Source organism: Ambystoma mexicanum, chromosome 2p, assembly GCF_040938575.1.
Source record: "Ambystoma mexicanum isolate Mex_15411 chromosome 2p, UKY_AmexF1_1, whole genome shotgun sequence".
Taxonomy (NCBI): domain Eukaryota; kingdom Metazoa; phylum Chordata; class Amphibia; order Caudata; family Ambystomatidae; genus Ambystoma; species Ambystoma mexicanum.
The window spans coordinates 497958699-497975672 of NC_090923.1; the positions used below are offsets into that span (position 1 = coordinate 497958699).

A 16974-nucleotide genomic window follows, 5' to 3' on the forward strand; every position below is an offset into this window, starting at 1 on the left:
TATCCTTAACATTCTGTACTATTTATGGAGGCATGAGTAGGTGCCGTCTCAGTGTATTACTTGTGCAGTGCCACACATATTAACCGTTTATCCAAATGACTTATTCTGTTATGCCCAGGTGTAGTCAGTTGCTTACTGGCTTTGGTGTGGTGCCAATATCACCTTTTCCACTGTCTTTGAATATTGGACTTCTCTAAACGGTTCCATGTAATAATGTCACCACAAAAATCTCGCCATACAAAAATATCGCCGAAAAATGGTCGTTTTTTGTGGCAACATTATTGCATGGAACATGCGGTGGACACCCCCGCAACCCTCAACATATATGGTCACCCAAATAATATTGCCACAACATTTTCCCGGCGATATTATTTACGGCGACCATATATGTGGCGATATTAATACCTGATACCCTCTAAACCTGTCCCAAAAGAGCCCTGTCTGCTTTTCCTTTCTGGGTCTTCAGCATTCCTTATAGGGGCCAGAAATTCACTCTAGCAAATGCACAACTATTTCAATATTCTCATATGTATATATTTTTATTGTGTTTTGATTTATAAAGCAAATTATAAACCTTTCACATTGTAAACATATGATACAAAAGAGAAACAGAAGAAGAAAAAAAAGAAAAGCGAATTAATAAAGTTTACATAAAAACAAGTTTCATCAGTTTGCCTAAAATAACATAACATTTACATAAGAAAGAAAGAACGAAAGGGACAAACAAACAAAGAAAGGAGAAGAAAACAAAGTACAGTTTTAAACTCTTGAAAATTCTTTTTTCCCCTTGTTCTCCCCAAGTACCATGTTCCTCTTCCCTCCCTCTTAGAGCATGACATGAATCCTCCATGTACCTCATTTTTCATTATGTGGAATACCAGCTCCGATTGGAGATGGAGTGATCAGTGTATTCTGCTACCGAGACACAAAACAACCTCAGCCCAGAAGGCTGAAAACACTCCTAGTGATGCCTAAAGGGCCTTCAGCCATAATCTTAGAATTCTTAAAAATGTGCACAATGACAGTAGCAAGGTTTGGGAGTCACCCCACATTAGCCTTACCCAAGTAATCTCTAACAAATGTGTTGACCCCAAAAACAAGCCCTTGACTTTCTTAGCGTGTGACATATTCTGTAACCAAGTGTTTTAAGGTTTCCCCAGAATCACCATTTTTAAACAGTCTGCATTGCAAATCAGTTCTATACTTGTCCCATTTCCGTGTCCGCTCCAACGTAAAAAAAATGGTTTAAACGGAAGCATAGATATTGTGTTTGGGTATTGGAGCATGGAAAAAAATGCTATGTATTTCATACTGTCCCCCCTTTTCCTTGGAAACTTTGCGTATACTGTGTAGAGAGTGTAAGTTGATAGCAAGTCTGTTGTCTCGCACCAGTCACAGTTAAACAGCTTATTTTTGATGTTGCATGTGTGCTGATTAGCTCCACCAATTTGAAGTAGCATTTCGTTCATAGATATTTTGAAGTCGTTAATTGTAACTTCTGTGCTTGAGGTCTGATCACCTCCCCATTGTTGATAAAGTGAGTTTATTGGAGCGTTTAGGAATCCGGAGAACACTGCAAAGTTCCTTCATTTTGCTCTAACAGCCAAAGAGATCAGACCAAACTCGTGTCTAAGGACTGCATTTGGAATCGAATTTGCCAATTGTTTTTTTTTTGCCATACTTTGTACCGTATTGAGGTAAACCCCCATGTGAAACGGTGAGATGTCTAACCTGTATAGTAGCATGGGTTCTAGCTTAAGAAAATAGAACTGAATCAGTGGCTGTAGGGAATACCAACATAGTTGAGAGTAGATTCTCTTTATTTTAGCCTTGTGCGGGGTATATTTATCCTTTACAAATTGTTTCCATCCCACCATTGTACTACTGATTGCCCGGCATTAGCCCAGGTATCTTAGGGGTCCACTCTTTCCAAAGATTGATCTCCCACTTTCCAGTTCAAGGTCTGTGGCCACTTTTTACCCGTGAATATTAGAACCTTGGACTTTTGTCCATTTACCTTTAAGTTAATATCTACTGCATCGCTGTGAAAAAAGAGAAAGCTTTCTACTTAAGCCAATTGGGATTTTGTCAAACAGTACGATATCATCTACAAATGCTATCCAGTCCAGTGTGACTGTAGCCAGTTTTATTGGGTTTGTAGTTCCCGTCTCCCATATTTTGCCAATGTCAGATGTATATAAGTTAAACAGGGTTGGAGCCAGGACACAGCCCTGACACAACCCCATGTGCATGGATATTCGATCTGTCAAAGCTCCTTCTTGGCTTAGCCTAACCCTCAGAGTAGTGTTGGTGTGAAATAGGGCCAAAAACTGCACCATCTTAACTGGAACATTCTAGGCAAGCAGCTTTGTCCAGAGGGAATATCTGCTAACCGTGTCGAATGCACTTGACATGTCAATAGAGGCCATATATACTGTCTCCACCTCCCCATTTTTTACAGCAGTCAGAAGATGAGACATGCTGAAAGCATTCAATGTGGTCCCCATACCTGAACGAAAGGCCACCTGATGACATGAGAGTAGATTTCTTGTCGATATTTGGGTTTTAGGGCCTCATTACACGGTAGGCGGTAAGGGTTTACCGGAACCGGTATTTTACCGGTACCGGTAAATCGTTACCGCCTTACTACGAGGTCCCTTTGCGGGTTGGGGATTTTAACGCCTGCTTTTTGCAGGCATTAAAAACCAACCCACAAAGGGACCCAGGGAGCTAATTACGGTACCGCAATTTGCGGTGCCGTAATTAGCGCCTTCCCCATTCCCATTATGCCCTATGGGGCAAAAATGGGAATGGGGAAGGGCAATGGTGGAAGGGGGAATTACCGCCCCTCCAACCTTGGAATGGTGTGGTAATTCCCCTTTCCACCAAGGCGATGCCGGTATTTTACCGGCATGAACCATGGCGCTAATTGCACCATGGTTCACCGCCTACCGTGTAATGAGGCCCTTAATGTCTTTCAAGAGGAGAGTAGCAACGATTTTGCTAGAAGAGTCCAGCAAAGTTATTGGTCTATAGATTTGAGGTTTTGTCGTGTCCCTGGGCTTGCAAATAGGCCATGATATTAAATTCTTGCCATGCATGTGGAACCCCATGTTTGGGGCAGATGTCCCTGAATAGATCTCCCAAAGGATGCAACCAGGCTGCCAGATGTTTCTTGATCAGCATTGGTGGAATACAATCCGGACCTGGAGCCCAGGATGGCTTAGCTCTGTTAATTGCCCACATTAGGTCTTCTTTGTCTCAGGGGTATTCCATTTTGCCATCTATACCGATGTAAATGGTGTTGCTTACAGCTTCTCCTTTTGGCAGACTATATTTAGCACTCAAGAAGGTTATCCAGCCTTGTTCCGTAAGCAGACACTCCAAGGTGACTTTGGGCCCTTAAGTTTACCTCCTATTAATGACCAACATTTGGACCCATCATTCACATAGAGACTTCATTCATACGTGGTTTAGTGGCTAGAGGGATGCTTAAGGCCCCTTTCGGGGGTGACCAGTACGACTGCAAGTTTTACACCAGCCTCGGGATTGTCTAATAGTTGGAATTCTATGGAAGAGGGGGTGAAAGGAATGAAGACCCCAGCTCACTACCTCATGGATTTTAATGACTTATGTGCTTCTATAACAAATGTGAGGATTCAAACCAGTTGGTGGTATTGAAGCAGAGGGCAATTGTTAAATGATATATTCTCCATAGGTTAGATTATAGAGGAGGAGTGAAAGACTTTAGTGACAAAAAAAATAATTATTCACTCAGCAACTTTGGGGTGAGTTTAACATTTATAATGTGTAAAAAAATACTGACATCCTCAACAAACTAACAAAATAAACACAGTTAAGAAATAGAGACAATCCTACAGAACACAAAACAAAAATTCCCAATTACAAAACATTTTCGCAAGTTCAGAAACATGTTGTTCTAGGTCACCTCCAGAGAACGTACAAGCCCATGAATAAAACTGATATGTGAATTAACTTTCCTGTACTCGATCCACATCCTTTGAAGTTGAACGAGGATCATTCCTCTCCTTCACGCACAAAACACTGGCCATCATATCCCTCTGTGTCCAGGGTTGATTATGCTCACAGCATATTCCTCACAATGCCAGAATACCTAATGAGGAAACTAAAACGAATACAAAACGCGGTAGCCATATTCCCCCTCAAACTCAACAGAAGAGATCACATCACACCAGCGCTCAGGATGCAACATTGGCTCCTGGTCGAAAAGAGAATCTCATTCAAAGCCCTGTGCATAAAGTACAGATCAATACACGGGCATAGAGCAGACTTTTTCCAAAAGAAATTCTCCATCTACAATCTAGCTAGAACCCTGAGATCCTGCAACAACATCCGTCTGGAACCCAAATGGTACTGGAATAAAAATACGAGGTGGCTTAGCATTCTCCTGCTTAGCCGCAAATCTATGCAACTCCATTCCGAGGGAAATTTGAACCGCAGAAGACCATATAAAATTCAGAAAACTGCTTAAAACCTGGCTCTTCAACTACGAACACAAAGAAGCTGACTGAACAACATGTGCACACCTCCCAATCAATCAAGCATGGGAAAAAAGCGAAGTAACCAAGAAAAACACGATTGAGGGATAGGACCGGAAAGAGAAGCACCCCGCCCACCTCCTCGGCCAATATAAAGCCCAGGAAAAGAGAGGGTGATAAGCCAGAGCCAGGAAGTAGGCCAAGGAAAACCCAGGGATGAAAATGGGAAAGGGAGGGTCACCCCCAGGCATGCCACGAGTACGGACAACCAGAGGGAACTTGACCTGATAACCTGGCTTTTCAACTCTGAACACAAGAAAGCCGACTGAACGATGTCCGCACATGTCCCGATCAACCAAGGATGAAAAAAAAGAGAAGTAACCAAGAAGAACAAGATTGATGGATATGACCGGATAGAGAAGCACGCCACCCCCCACCCACCTCCCTGGCCAATGTAGAGCCCCAGAAAAAGAGGGTGATAAGCTCGAACTGCTAGAGCCAGAAAGTAGGCCAAGAAAAACCCAGGGATGGCAATGGGATAGGGAGGGTCACCCCCAGGCATGCCACGAGTAAGCACAACAAGAGGGAACTGGACCAAACACTAATTATGCCCCTACTAGAACTTAACCCCCAAAGTGAATCCAGTTAAATAACTCCCTGCCCCACTGATCGATCACTTTCTTGGCTAGGTATGGGCATCTCATCGGAAATAGGGATTTCACTCAGAATTTGGGCAACAGAGTAGCAAAGTAGTGCAAGAACCCTTCACCCAGAGACGATTTTACTGATACAACTAGAAAGTGCACATGGAAGAATGGAAGATGCAACTAATAAACTGGAAAAGTGGAATAATATCAGCCACGGCCACTAACAACGCAAACAGTTACTAACAATCAACGGGTATGCAGACTTTCCATCGAAAAATGTTCCATCAAGGTTTTTTCCATGGAAATGCTTTCCAACAAAAAAATGTGCATCAAATGCATATTTTTGTGGGGTAAAGGGTTCATTTTGTATAGGGTGGGTTCTTAAGGGTTAAAACAGGCAGTTGGGGGGAGACACCCCAACATAAAAATGCATTTGATGCACATATTTTCGTTGGAAAAATTCAATGGTACTTACCCTCGATGGAAAAAATGTGATGGAAAGACATGTAACAACTTCACAACACTGCAACAAAAAGACATAGCACACACAACCTTGCACAAAACCACATATTGTCCGCCGCCCGAATCTTGCACCCAAGCTCAGTGAATGGTACATTCGAACTGAAGCTGCCAACAGCACATCACAGCTCCTTTGCTCTTTCTCCTGCTCCTCCCACTGACCTACTCCCCTTTTTTTCACAGAACTGCCAGAGCGCCAAGAGACCATGCAAGTGCCACCCGTGCGTGGATTAAAAACCTTTATCATTAAAATTAATATCAATAAAATTGCACATCATCTAAAGTATCAAAGTATAAAAAGGCTCAAAGAACATGGATTATGGTTTAAGTGAACATATTTGTCAGCAAAAGAGTTTGATAAGCTATGTGAATTCAGGAAAAGGCTGTGTGGTAGGAACGCTGGTAGACTGACTCACAAGAATAGTTTTCTCTGCCTTTGCTTATCCCCATCAGCATTTGCAACAAATGTCAGTTCAAACTCAGAAATGATTACATCCAAGCAGAGGATCTTCTTAAGCAGGACCAAACTGGAATTCAGGCTGATGAGATTGAGTGACAAGGCACCCTGAAAAAAGGTTTGGGAATAGATAGCAAGAAAATATCTGGATTAAAATCTTGAACAGTTACTTCCATCATTTCGTTAAAACGATCAAATCTGCCAGCAAATGACACATATAGTTATTACACATCGCCTCTGTTCGATTGTCATTGTGGATAAAATCATTTTAAAGAGCACATTTCTGTTAAATGGGACAAACTATATCTCATGTAGAGTTTACATTACAGGAATCTAACATGTGCACTCTGTTTAACCTGAAGCTTTATGTTTGTGAAATCGTCAGTTTTCTTGAAAGCATGGTTCCCAGGGCCTATTGCATTTACTTTGATCAAGGCATTATAAAGGTGAATAGCACATCATTGTTTACAAGATGACAACAGCCGTATTTCAAAATTACATAAAAAAGACACTAAATACAAGCTTCAGTTTTGGGAATTAGGCCAAATCCAAGGACCTGTGTTTGTAAACTTATCAGAGGTACGACAAATTGATAATCTGGGTATCAGTAAGTACTTTCTAAGAATCAGATATAGTGCAGTGTGAAGCAAGTCTCTGTGGCATTTGAAACAAACAGGTTTCAACAAGGCCTCCATGAAAATCAATTCCAGTTATCTCATCCTCTACTGTGAGAAAGCAATGAATTAAGCATTAAAGGATGCAAATCAAAAAGACGTATTACTTTTTTGGAATTACATGTGTATATGTGTAATGTGTACATGTTTATATTGATATATGTTTTGCATGCTGTGCTGTAGTTTCTACTACATATAGGGCCTCATTACGACTTTTGCGTAATGGGTTAACGGTCTCCGCTAATGGAGGCGGACCTGTTAAACCCATTACGCAAAATTACGAGGTCTTGGTAAAACCAGGCGTCCTTACCGGGTCCCACGAGGGGACCAGGGAGCTAACAACTGGGCCGTTGTTAGCTCCCTCTCCCATTCCCATTAAGCCCTATGGGTGGTCAGATGGGAATGGGGAAGGTCAGTGCCCGGGTTCACTGAGGGAGGAATTACCGGGCCCTCCAAACTCAGAATGGCCCGGTAATTCCCCATTCTGGGAACCCAGACGGACCCGGTTTTGGTGGCAGCCATGCCGCCAATAGCGGCTGGCTACCGCCAAAGCCGTAATGAGGCCCATAGTGTCTACTACATATAAGGTGTCATCTGATCTGGTGTAGATACACCAGATTTCAATTAGCAAATCACCTGGAATAGATAACACAACATCAGTTGTAAACATGCAAAACAAAAAAGATCATTAGAACTAGATTGTTGTCTATAACTACAAAACAATTACAGGATATGCATTCAGGGAAAGGCGCAGGCCCTACATTCAAAGAACATCATGGAAATTTGGCAGACTCCAGTAAGGACATTATTTGACTTTGTAATGTGTTGACTTACTCCTGATTTCTGGGAGGTCACAGTAGTTCCACTTACTCTGAACGGTGCACGATACACACGCACACACATGCCAGCCAGAATACCACTTCAGCAAAATGCTTGACAGTGCTTTGAGGTGGAGGACATTAGCCTATTTCAGGGACCTGCTCAAGCTCACCTAGCCTAGCAGAGGTCTGAACACTCAAGGCATGCAATGCTGTAACTGCATTTCAAATGGGTGGGTTACAGTTTTTCAGTAGTCGTCCCTTAGTGTAGCTATGCAGCCTCCCAAATGTGGGTGATGTTCCCTTCTTGTAGCATGAGATGTACCTAAACTATACAGTGCTTCCTTTCTTTTCTCATTGATTTATTGTCAGCAATGGATCAGTTATGCTTTACAAAGGGCAACATGCTTTAAGCAACCACGTGTTAACACTTAATGATTTGATTCCCAGATGGTATCCTAGAATTTTACAAATCTTGGCCTACCAAAAACTGTGACATGTACTCTTCAATCATTTTATCATGTAAAAGTGGGGAATTGAGACTGTCAAGAGAACGTTTTCAGAAGCCCATCCCTCCCTCTTAATATAATTCCAATAGTGTCTAGGTTAAGTGGGAAGAAGGGATGGAAGGGGAGGAAGGATAGGTCAGGGGCAACGTGTTTGTCTTGGAAGCAAGACAACATGTGTAACTCAGGTTTGAAGCCCAACCCCATGCTTTGAAACCGCTAGCTGGTGTTAAGAGCATTATAAATTAACAAGAAATAAATAAAGTGGCCTTTGCAGTAAATATGAATAGAAGCTTCTTCTCAACTGGGGAACATGAGTCCAGGATGATTTAGTGTCTATACCACTGGGTGTGAGCTTTTCCTTCCTACCAAAACATATGTTATTAAAGGATTCAATCATTAACTGGAGAGGACCCTGCGGTACAAACATGCATTCAGTCCCCACAGTTATTTGCATAACACAATAAATACCACAGGGTCGTGGGAGGTCAAATATGTTTTCATTTTTCTCTGGTTCATGAGTTTGAATATGGTTTCCAAAGTAACCTTTAGGCTTTCAAATTGTTACAATAGAATATGTTATAATATTCAGTAAGACCCGCATATTTGGGACCTTTAAGTTAACTACCTCTCATATAAATCTCATTTGTATTAGTTAATTACATGGAATGCTCTCTTTTAATTAATGGAGAATGGATTTACAAGGAAATATCATGTAATAAATGTTAAGCATTACAAGATTAAACATGTTGCAGGATTTACTGAACATTTAATTAGTTAATGCAAAGTGTTTCTGTACTTATACTGTCACGTGAAAGGGAACACACAGAATTATACAACTTCAATTTCATTATTCTGCAAGAAAAGGAGGCACTGTTATTACACATGACATGTATATTGATATAATATATCTTTTTAACATAACACATATTGGGCCTCATTCCGAGTATGGCGGTAAGGGATAGCGGCCACCGGTAACGAGACCGGTGGCGGTGATCCCTTACCGCCATACTCCGAGTTCCCTTTGCGCCCTCGCCCTTAACGCCTGCTTTGAGCAGGTGTTAAAGTCGAGGGCGCAAAGGGGCCTCCAAGCCAATAACGGTGACCGTAATGAACGGTCACCATTATTTGCATCTTCCCCATTCCCATTGAGCCCTATGGGGGCTCATTTGGGAATGGGGAAGAGCCTTGGTGAATGGGGAATTACCGCCCCGCCAACCTTGGAATGGGGCGGTAATTCCGCCATCCACCAAGGCGCTGCCGGTCCCGGTACGGCGTCAACCAAGGTGTTAATAGAGCCATTGGTTAGCGCCGTACTCAGAATGAGGCCCATTGTCATTATGAGTAAAAACCATAAAATGCACACATTTCTGTTACATGGGACAAAACATATCTCATTTAGATTTCACACTCAGTGAACCTAAGCTGTAAAAGCTGGTTGACCTGAAACTATAGGTTTGTGAAAGTGTTGTTTGTTAAACATTTTGTCCCAAGGCATTACAATGACATCACATCTATATCTACAAGAAGCAAACAGCTTGTTTCAAAATTACAAAAACAAAATTCACACTTTATATTGGGGATTGAGTCCAAATCCATGGATGTGCCTTTGTAAACTGTCAAAAAAATGGAGTGTCTGTTGGATCAGTAAGTGCATTCTTAAAATCATATACTGTGAACAGTCAATAAACTCAGACCTTGGTCGAGAAATAAGGCCTAATGAAGCTTGTCTCTGTCCCATTAAAGCAGCCTTTTAAAATGGTCCCCTGTTTAAAGTCATACAATTTCCAATGACATTGATTTAAAACAACACACAATTACAATGCATGTCAGCTGGAATGGAAAACAATAACTTAGTTTTAAACATGCAAAACAAAAATGACCATACAAATTAGAATGTTGCCTATAACTTCAGAACCATTTTTCTGATTTGGAAAATAATGACGATCTTAATCTAGAGGAATACACAAAATCCATGAATATGAAATGGATCAAGGGGTGTGGCCTTATTCATGGTTTTAGTGGATGTTATTGAAGGCAACCTATCATAGTCTATCCCATCCAAACATTCAGCACAAGAATATGCTGCCTGGGACAAACTTGCTGGTTATAGAAGCTATAACATCTATGTAGGCAATGTTTTTGGGAAAGCAGAAAAGAAAGAGTGCAAAAGGAATATAGCTGATTGGGGCTCCAACTAGAATCAACAATACACAGATTTCTTTCAGGGTTGTTCTAATATGGGTTGGGAATTCTTTTTTTTTTATTTATTTTTTATTATATGTTTATATAGTGCCAGAGTCAGCAGGCATCACAGCGCAGTCAAGAGAAGAGGCCATAGACAGGACCAGAATATTTTCATTCAAACAATGCAGGGTTCAATTGTTTGCTAAAATAGAAGGGGTCTTATGTGGTATACAGTGTAACCAGAAGTTTGTTCCATTCTTGGGCAGCTTGCACGGCGAATTAAGGACCATTCCCCTTTACCCGCTTGCTCTTGGGGCAGACCAGTCTCATAGTATCGGTAGACCGAGTAGTTCTGGAAAAATTGTGTACAATAATACATTTATAAATGTACAGAGGGGCTTGACAATAGAGACATTTGTGGACGATCATGAGGGCTTTGAAGCAAATTATGACTTTCACAGGGAGCCAATGTAGCTCCCTCCTGTGTGCCGTGATTGGCTTGTGCCTAGGAACATTCTCAATATACGAACTGCATCAATTTGCAGTATTTCAAGTTTTTTTTAAACAGCCTTTATTTGCCCTGATCAACAAAGCACTACAATAGTCTATCCTGGGCATTGTGATAGCCCAAACTAGCGTGGAACAGTTAATTTCAGTTCATTTCAGCAGTCTAAGATGATATTGGGTCTTGCCTATAACACTGTTGATATGAGTCAACTTATTCAATGGTGGTTCAAGAGTTATCCCCAATGTATTTACTTTGTTAGCTGCTTTAATATAGTGCTTCTCAATATCAAAATTGGCATACTGGGCCTGAAGCTTGCCAATGGCCTGTGAGGAGCCAAAGATCAAGAGCTTGGTTTTATCTCCATTCAGCATAATTACATTCCAAGATTGATCCAACTCATTTCCTATGACCAGGTCAGAAGCCGTCCACTTGGCATGCTGTACTAGTCTTTTTTCTACCTTTGGAGGCATAATCACACTCATGAGCTAGTTCACGTCAGTCCAGGTAGAGTTATGAAATTAGATCATAATTTGGAACTCCTTAACAAAATACTGATGCATCTCCCATACGTTTGGAAATTCTTTTTCCAAATCTCTTAAATACTCAGGAGGCAAAGGAAAATGGAAATCAGCCAGTTGACTGTCATCTCCCTTACCACTGGCGCCCTGAGAACTTGCCTGAGGCACGACTGAAAAGCTGAACTATATTGTCCATAATTGGTATCACTTCCTGTTACAGACGGGGTATAAGAGAGATTCAAAATATGTATCTGTGTGAATCCAAGACCTGCTGCCCCTCCCGCTATAGGGAAAAAGGATCACAAACACTTGACACATCACTGTACCAGTATTGGCTGGGATTCCAGAGGAGGAGGTGGAGCAGCTCCCAGGAATCAGAGGCAGTCAGAAAGACTACTTAAGCTCCCTATCTGCTGTGTTCACATTAGTAAAAAGGTCTATTAAGGCTTCTGCCTTCTCGTCATCCTGCCTGTCATCTGTGATCTGAAGAAAGATCAAAGAGGAGGTCTTGGCAGTCTCAGTCATCCTGACTTTTCAAATATTTAATTTGGCCCCATAAAAACGAATTCAAATCTAATGACCCATAGTTCCACAAAATGGGAGCAGATCCACCCACGTCATGCCTCGCACTCCAATTCAGGGAATCCAAGATGTATTGTTATTCAACAATGCTGAGCATACACCTTCAACCAATGGATGCAAGAGTCCCCTAAAATGCAAACACTATGCCTGCTGAAAGACATTACCATGGCTATTTTAAATCCTCTCACAACTCCTTCTAACCAAAATCCTGCTACCCTCTCTTCCTGTACACCAAACCCAGTGTTAGGAAAGATTTCTTAATTGTAGGTAATTTTCCTTCCATGTGGCAACCCCTAAACTTTTTGCTGTTGTTTTCACCCTGATCTAGACTTTGCCAGAGAAGCGCAGCCTTCCGCCGCACTCCTTTGGGCTTTCGCTCCATTCTTATGGGGAAACTGACATGCCCTTAAGACAGTCAGTACCGGGAAACGTTGTTTTCCGTAGTTCTTTCTCTCATGGTGCAGCTTTCGCGCAACATGACACAAGAGGGCACTGTAAGATAAGTTACTGCTCTCTTGGGTCTCTAGTCACTCTACAGGCCCTAGAAACTCTCAGTGGACTGTTAACGAACGGTGCAAGTGAATCACGGACGGGACTGGTGGCAGCGATCATTTCATTGTGTTTGGAGCTCCTTTTGGCTGTTTAAGCGCTTTTCTCGCGCTTATCCCAAAATGGTGGCCTGGCACCCAAAATGGCCAGACCACGAGGATCTTTGTCCTGCCCGCTGAACATCTTGCCCCCTTCACCTTCCCCAGGTCGAGCCGACCCGGGGCCTTCCTTATTTGGGTATGTACTTTCCCGCGACACGCAGATGCTGCTGCGGGCTTTTACAGGCCTTGTGTGCACCTCCAGGATGTGGGCTGGGATGTCTGGTCCCAATACACATCCTGGGTGCCATAGAGTATAGTGTGTCTTGAATGACTGGGACCACCGTGGTCCGTGATAGGTACACGTATGGTGTGAGTGTTTTGTGAGCAGATCTCCCATTGGGTCCTCTCCGTTTTGGCACGAAGGGAACTCTGGATAAGAAGACGCTGGAAACATCACTACCATGTCGATTTCCTGAGTTCTCACGAACAACGGATACAGGAGCCAGGTATCCTGCAACTAAGAGGCTGAACCGAGGAATCGCTGGTGACCCGCTGAAGGATTGCTCCTCTGCACTGCTGTCGCCCTGTGAGAGCATTCTGCCTCTGATCGAACGAGAAGGCCTGTACTGGTACTTCAACCCTTTGGAATAGTGGGAACAACTATTCTCGGCATCTTCATCATCTCCTGCACGTAAGCCTTCGGAAGCGTCCCTGGGCCATTTAGTCGACTGACCAGCCTACCCAGGAGCCTTGCTCTGTCAATGCCGTCAGGTTACTGCTGTATTCCGAGTCCTTGGCACTCTCACACGATTCGTACAGTTGGCATTCCCAGGTCTGAAGTGAGAAGTGTGCATTGGGCTGAAATACACGTGGCCGCTGCGTTGCCCTGCTGTGGTAACATTCTGTGCGGGTTCACTGCATTTGGGACATCCTCAACTCTAACTTCTGCTGCCGCGGAATCTACACAACGCCGAGACATCCCCTCCTCGTATCTGAACTTGCCAGCACTGAAACTGACGCGGAGAAGCCTGGGTCTGCCTGCATCGGGGACCGGTGAGTAGCAACACTAGGAACCGGTCGTCCTCTTGCAGTAGCCTGTAGCTTTTCCTTGCTGTGTTAAACAGCACACCTTTTTCGCACTCACGCTCTGCTTCTGCCCACAAGTGGAGGCAGCGCTTGAGTAGCGGAGATCTGTTCGTCCTCCTTTGTTCACCGCTCTGAACTGCCTGATTTCCTTGAAGAGACTCACCTTGGCCCGTTGGCACCAGCGTGTGCAGGTACATTTGAGCACAAGGCTCCACTCTTCATAGGGCACGGACTTCCTTCTAGTTAGGTGGCCTCTGAAGGCGAACTGGGTCTAACGATTACTTGCACTACCTGTTTTCCTCCCCATCTAGGTGGTCTGCATATTTAGTGCTTCTAACTCTTTAGACCCTTCGGTAATTGTATTGATTGTGATGTATTGGTTTACTTGAGTTTTACCGTGATTATTTACTATGGTCAATTTTACAGAGGCCTTTTAATAAATGTGTTTATATTTTTAATATAACACCTGCTTGGAGTGATTTGTAAGTGTCCTTGCTTTGTGTGCTCATTGCGGGCTTTCAGTCACCCTCACTCCTCTTGAGACCTAGTCTTGACCGCCGCCATCGCTACCCTGATTGGTCTGGCTTGTCCAGAGGCTACCCTGTTCCAAGAAACTAGGCTGGCCTTCTGAACCTCTGCCCCTACAGGACAGAGTTCAGAAATCCATCTTAACACCCAGGAATCTTGATTGGCTGATACCCCGATGCCTGCGGACATGAGGACTGTCCGCGGTCTCTGCAGTACACATACCATGCCAGGCAACCACAAAAGAACTGGATGTGTCATGTGCTGTCCACAGACTACTGTGGTGGCCGCGGACAGATCATCCAATTGAAGGGGGAGGGGAGTTTCACACTTAATTTAAACAATTTATTCTACAGCGATGGCTCTTAAAACAGCCTTTTTTTGTTTTTTTTTTCAGTTTTGAATTTGTTTTTGCTTTTCTGATTTGTATTTCCTAAAACTACTTACAAATGTTTTCATATTCAATCTACATCTTTTTCAAATAAACTTTCTCAGTGCACTTTGAATATTTACAAGAAACATCTGATTCCCAAAATCAGTGAAATTCACTCCATCGCTCAGAAAATTCTTTGCACCATCCAACTTGACATTTTCACTTTCAAAAGATGTCATGCCTACACCATTCAAAAAAGCATATACACCTTTATTTACAAGGTGCCTACCTTGTTCTAGTTGTGTGCAAAATACATATGGGCCTCTCCACACTTTCCTTGGATCTATTCCTGAAAAAATTGTCTTTGCACATGGAAATAGTTCCATTAAGCCTCAGAGTATATCTTTTAATGCAACCTGCAAATATAGAAAAGTAACGTACCCCAAACTATTTTCTCCACAATGAACAACAGTAATATGTGGGCATTCAAAGGGAGCCATAGTCTTACAAAATGATAGTAAACTCACCAAGTTTAGCCAAGGCACTGTATTCCAGCAAACCTCCATTCCCTCAAAACCGATAGTACGAGAAATACAACTCAGTGTACCTTTTCAAATTATTCACCCAACAATCTCCCAACATCCACATAATGAGATGTATTTTAGCACTAGCCACATCCATCCTCCCTACACACACAAATCAAAACACCTACTACACTCTATTCCTGTAAACCACAATCAGAACACCTAATTGGCTAATCCCCACTGTCTCCTTTCCATGCCAGGCATCCTAGAAATACCCGGATGTTGCAAGTGCCATCTACGGACACGACAGTAGTCCACAAAAATCACAGCCGCTCTAACGGGCGGGGACAAATTAAACACAATTTAAGTTGTGTAACCTTTAGTGGTGGCTCTGAAAATAACCTTTTTTTTGGGGGTGTTGGTAAATAAACACCTTTTTTTGTCTTTTATGTACAGTATGGGACTGTACACTCTGAATCGTCCTTTACAATTCCCTTACAGGAATTTTTTCAATTTTCAATTAATTCCCAAAATTGTAAAGGAAAATTACATTTCCAACATCTGTGATGTGAACTCCATCTTGACAAAAAAGATTCACACCATCAGAACGTATATTGTTATTCTCAAAAGATGACATTACTGCAACATTTAAAAAAGCAGATACAAATACAGTCGGCCTTGATACTTCAATTTGTGGACTGAAAAGGTGTGTTGGACATCTCCATGTTCGCCTCTGACTTATTTCAGAAAAAAAACAATCTGAGCAACAGGAAACATATGCATTAGGCATTTAGAGAAATCCTTCAGGGCAATTAGCAAAGACACAGGAGTCACAACCCCTAAACCATCCACTCCACAATGCACAATCACAATGTCTGGACATTAAAAGTGAGCCATACTCTCACAGAATGAAAGCAAGCTTGCCCAGTTTAATTAACAAACTGTATACCAGAAAACATCCACTTCTGCCAATCCAATATTTCCAAGGATGCCAGGATTTTCAGCATACACCTACAATGACTGAATTGAAGAGTCCATCAGAATGCACACAGTCTGCCTTCTCAAACACATAGCCATAGCCATTGTCAGTGCTCTCACAACTCCTGCAAACAAAACTCCTACTACCCTCTCTCTTTCTGTAAACCACACCCAGCAAACCTGATTGGCTAATCTCTGCAGTCCGCTTTACATGCCTGGCATTCTCAAAAACCCAAATGTGGCACGTGCCAACTGCGTACTACCGTGTTGACCATGGACACCGTAGCACAGGGGCAGACCTTTTACTCTTTCCACTTTCATGTTATCAGCATTCCCTCATTGGCTGCTTTCAAAGATACACACATCCATCCACCAATCACATCCAAAACCTATACACCTAACCTTGTCATCTTACTTCAACATTTCAGATGTACACTTGAACTCTCAGAGTACATATCTCCTGTTAATGAAAGACATCTGCATAAAATAATACTGTGCAACTGTCCAAGATTTCTATTTCCAGACTCAACAGGATCTACATTTAACAAACCATAGTACTGGTATGCTTATATTTAAAAATAAAAATGTCTTCAACTCTTTCACAAATATATATATATATGTATATATATATATATATATATATATATTCAGTGAAAAACCATGTTAAAGGGACGTTATGGTTAAGTTGTGCTACTAAAAACCTATGAAATTCAATGAAAAGCCTTTGTTAAAGGGACGCTATGGTTATAAGTAAAACCGAAAACCCCCTGAAATTCACCAGTTATGGTAAGCTAAGCAACCCTAACTCACGCCACCACCGTGCACTGCTAAGACTAACACCCAGGACATCAAAGATGACATAACAAATGGCAAATTTCAGGAGTTTTTCGGTTTTACTTGTAACCATAACGTCCCTTTAACAAATTATTTTCATAGAATTTAATAGGTTTTTAGTAGCGCAA

At 42.2% G+C, this 16974-nt stretch overlaps 1 long non-coding RNA gene across 1 annotated transcript in view; it reads right to left on the reverse strand.

The window, feature by feature from the left end:
* Positions 1-3450: 3450 nt before the first annotated feature.
* Positions 3451-16974, reverse strand: part of LOC138565893 (uncharacterized) — a 201516-nt gene continuing 187992 nt past the window's right edge. The window contains exon 3 of the long non-coding RNA XR_011301685.1: positions 3451-6251. This is a non-coding gene — a long non-coding RNA (uncharacterized lncRNA). The remainder of the gene's footprint in view (positions 6252-16974) is intronic.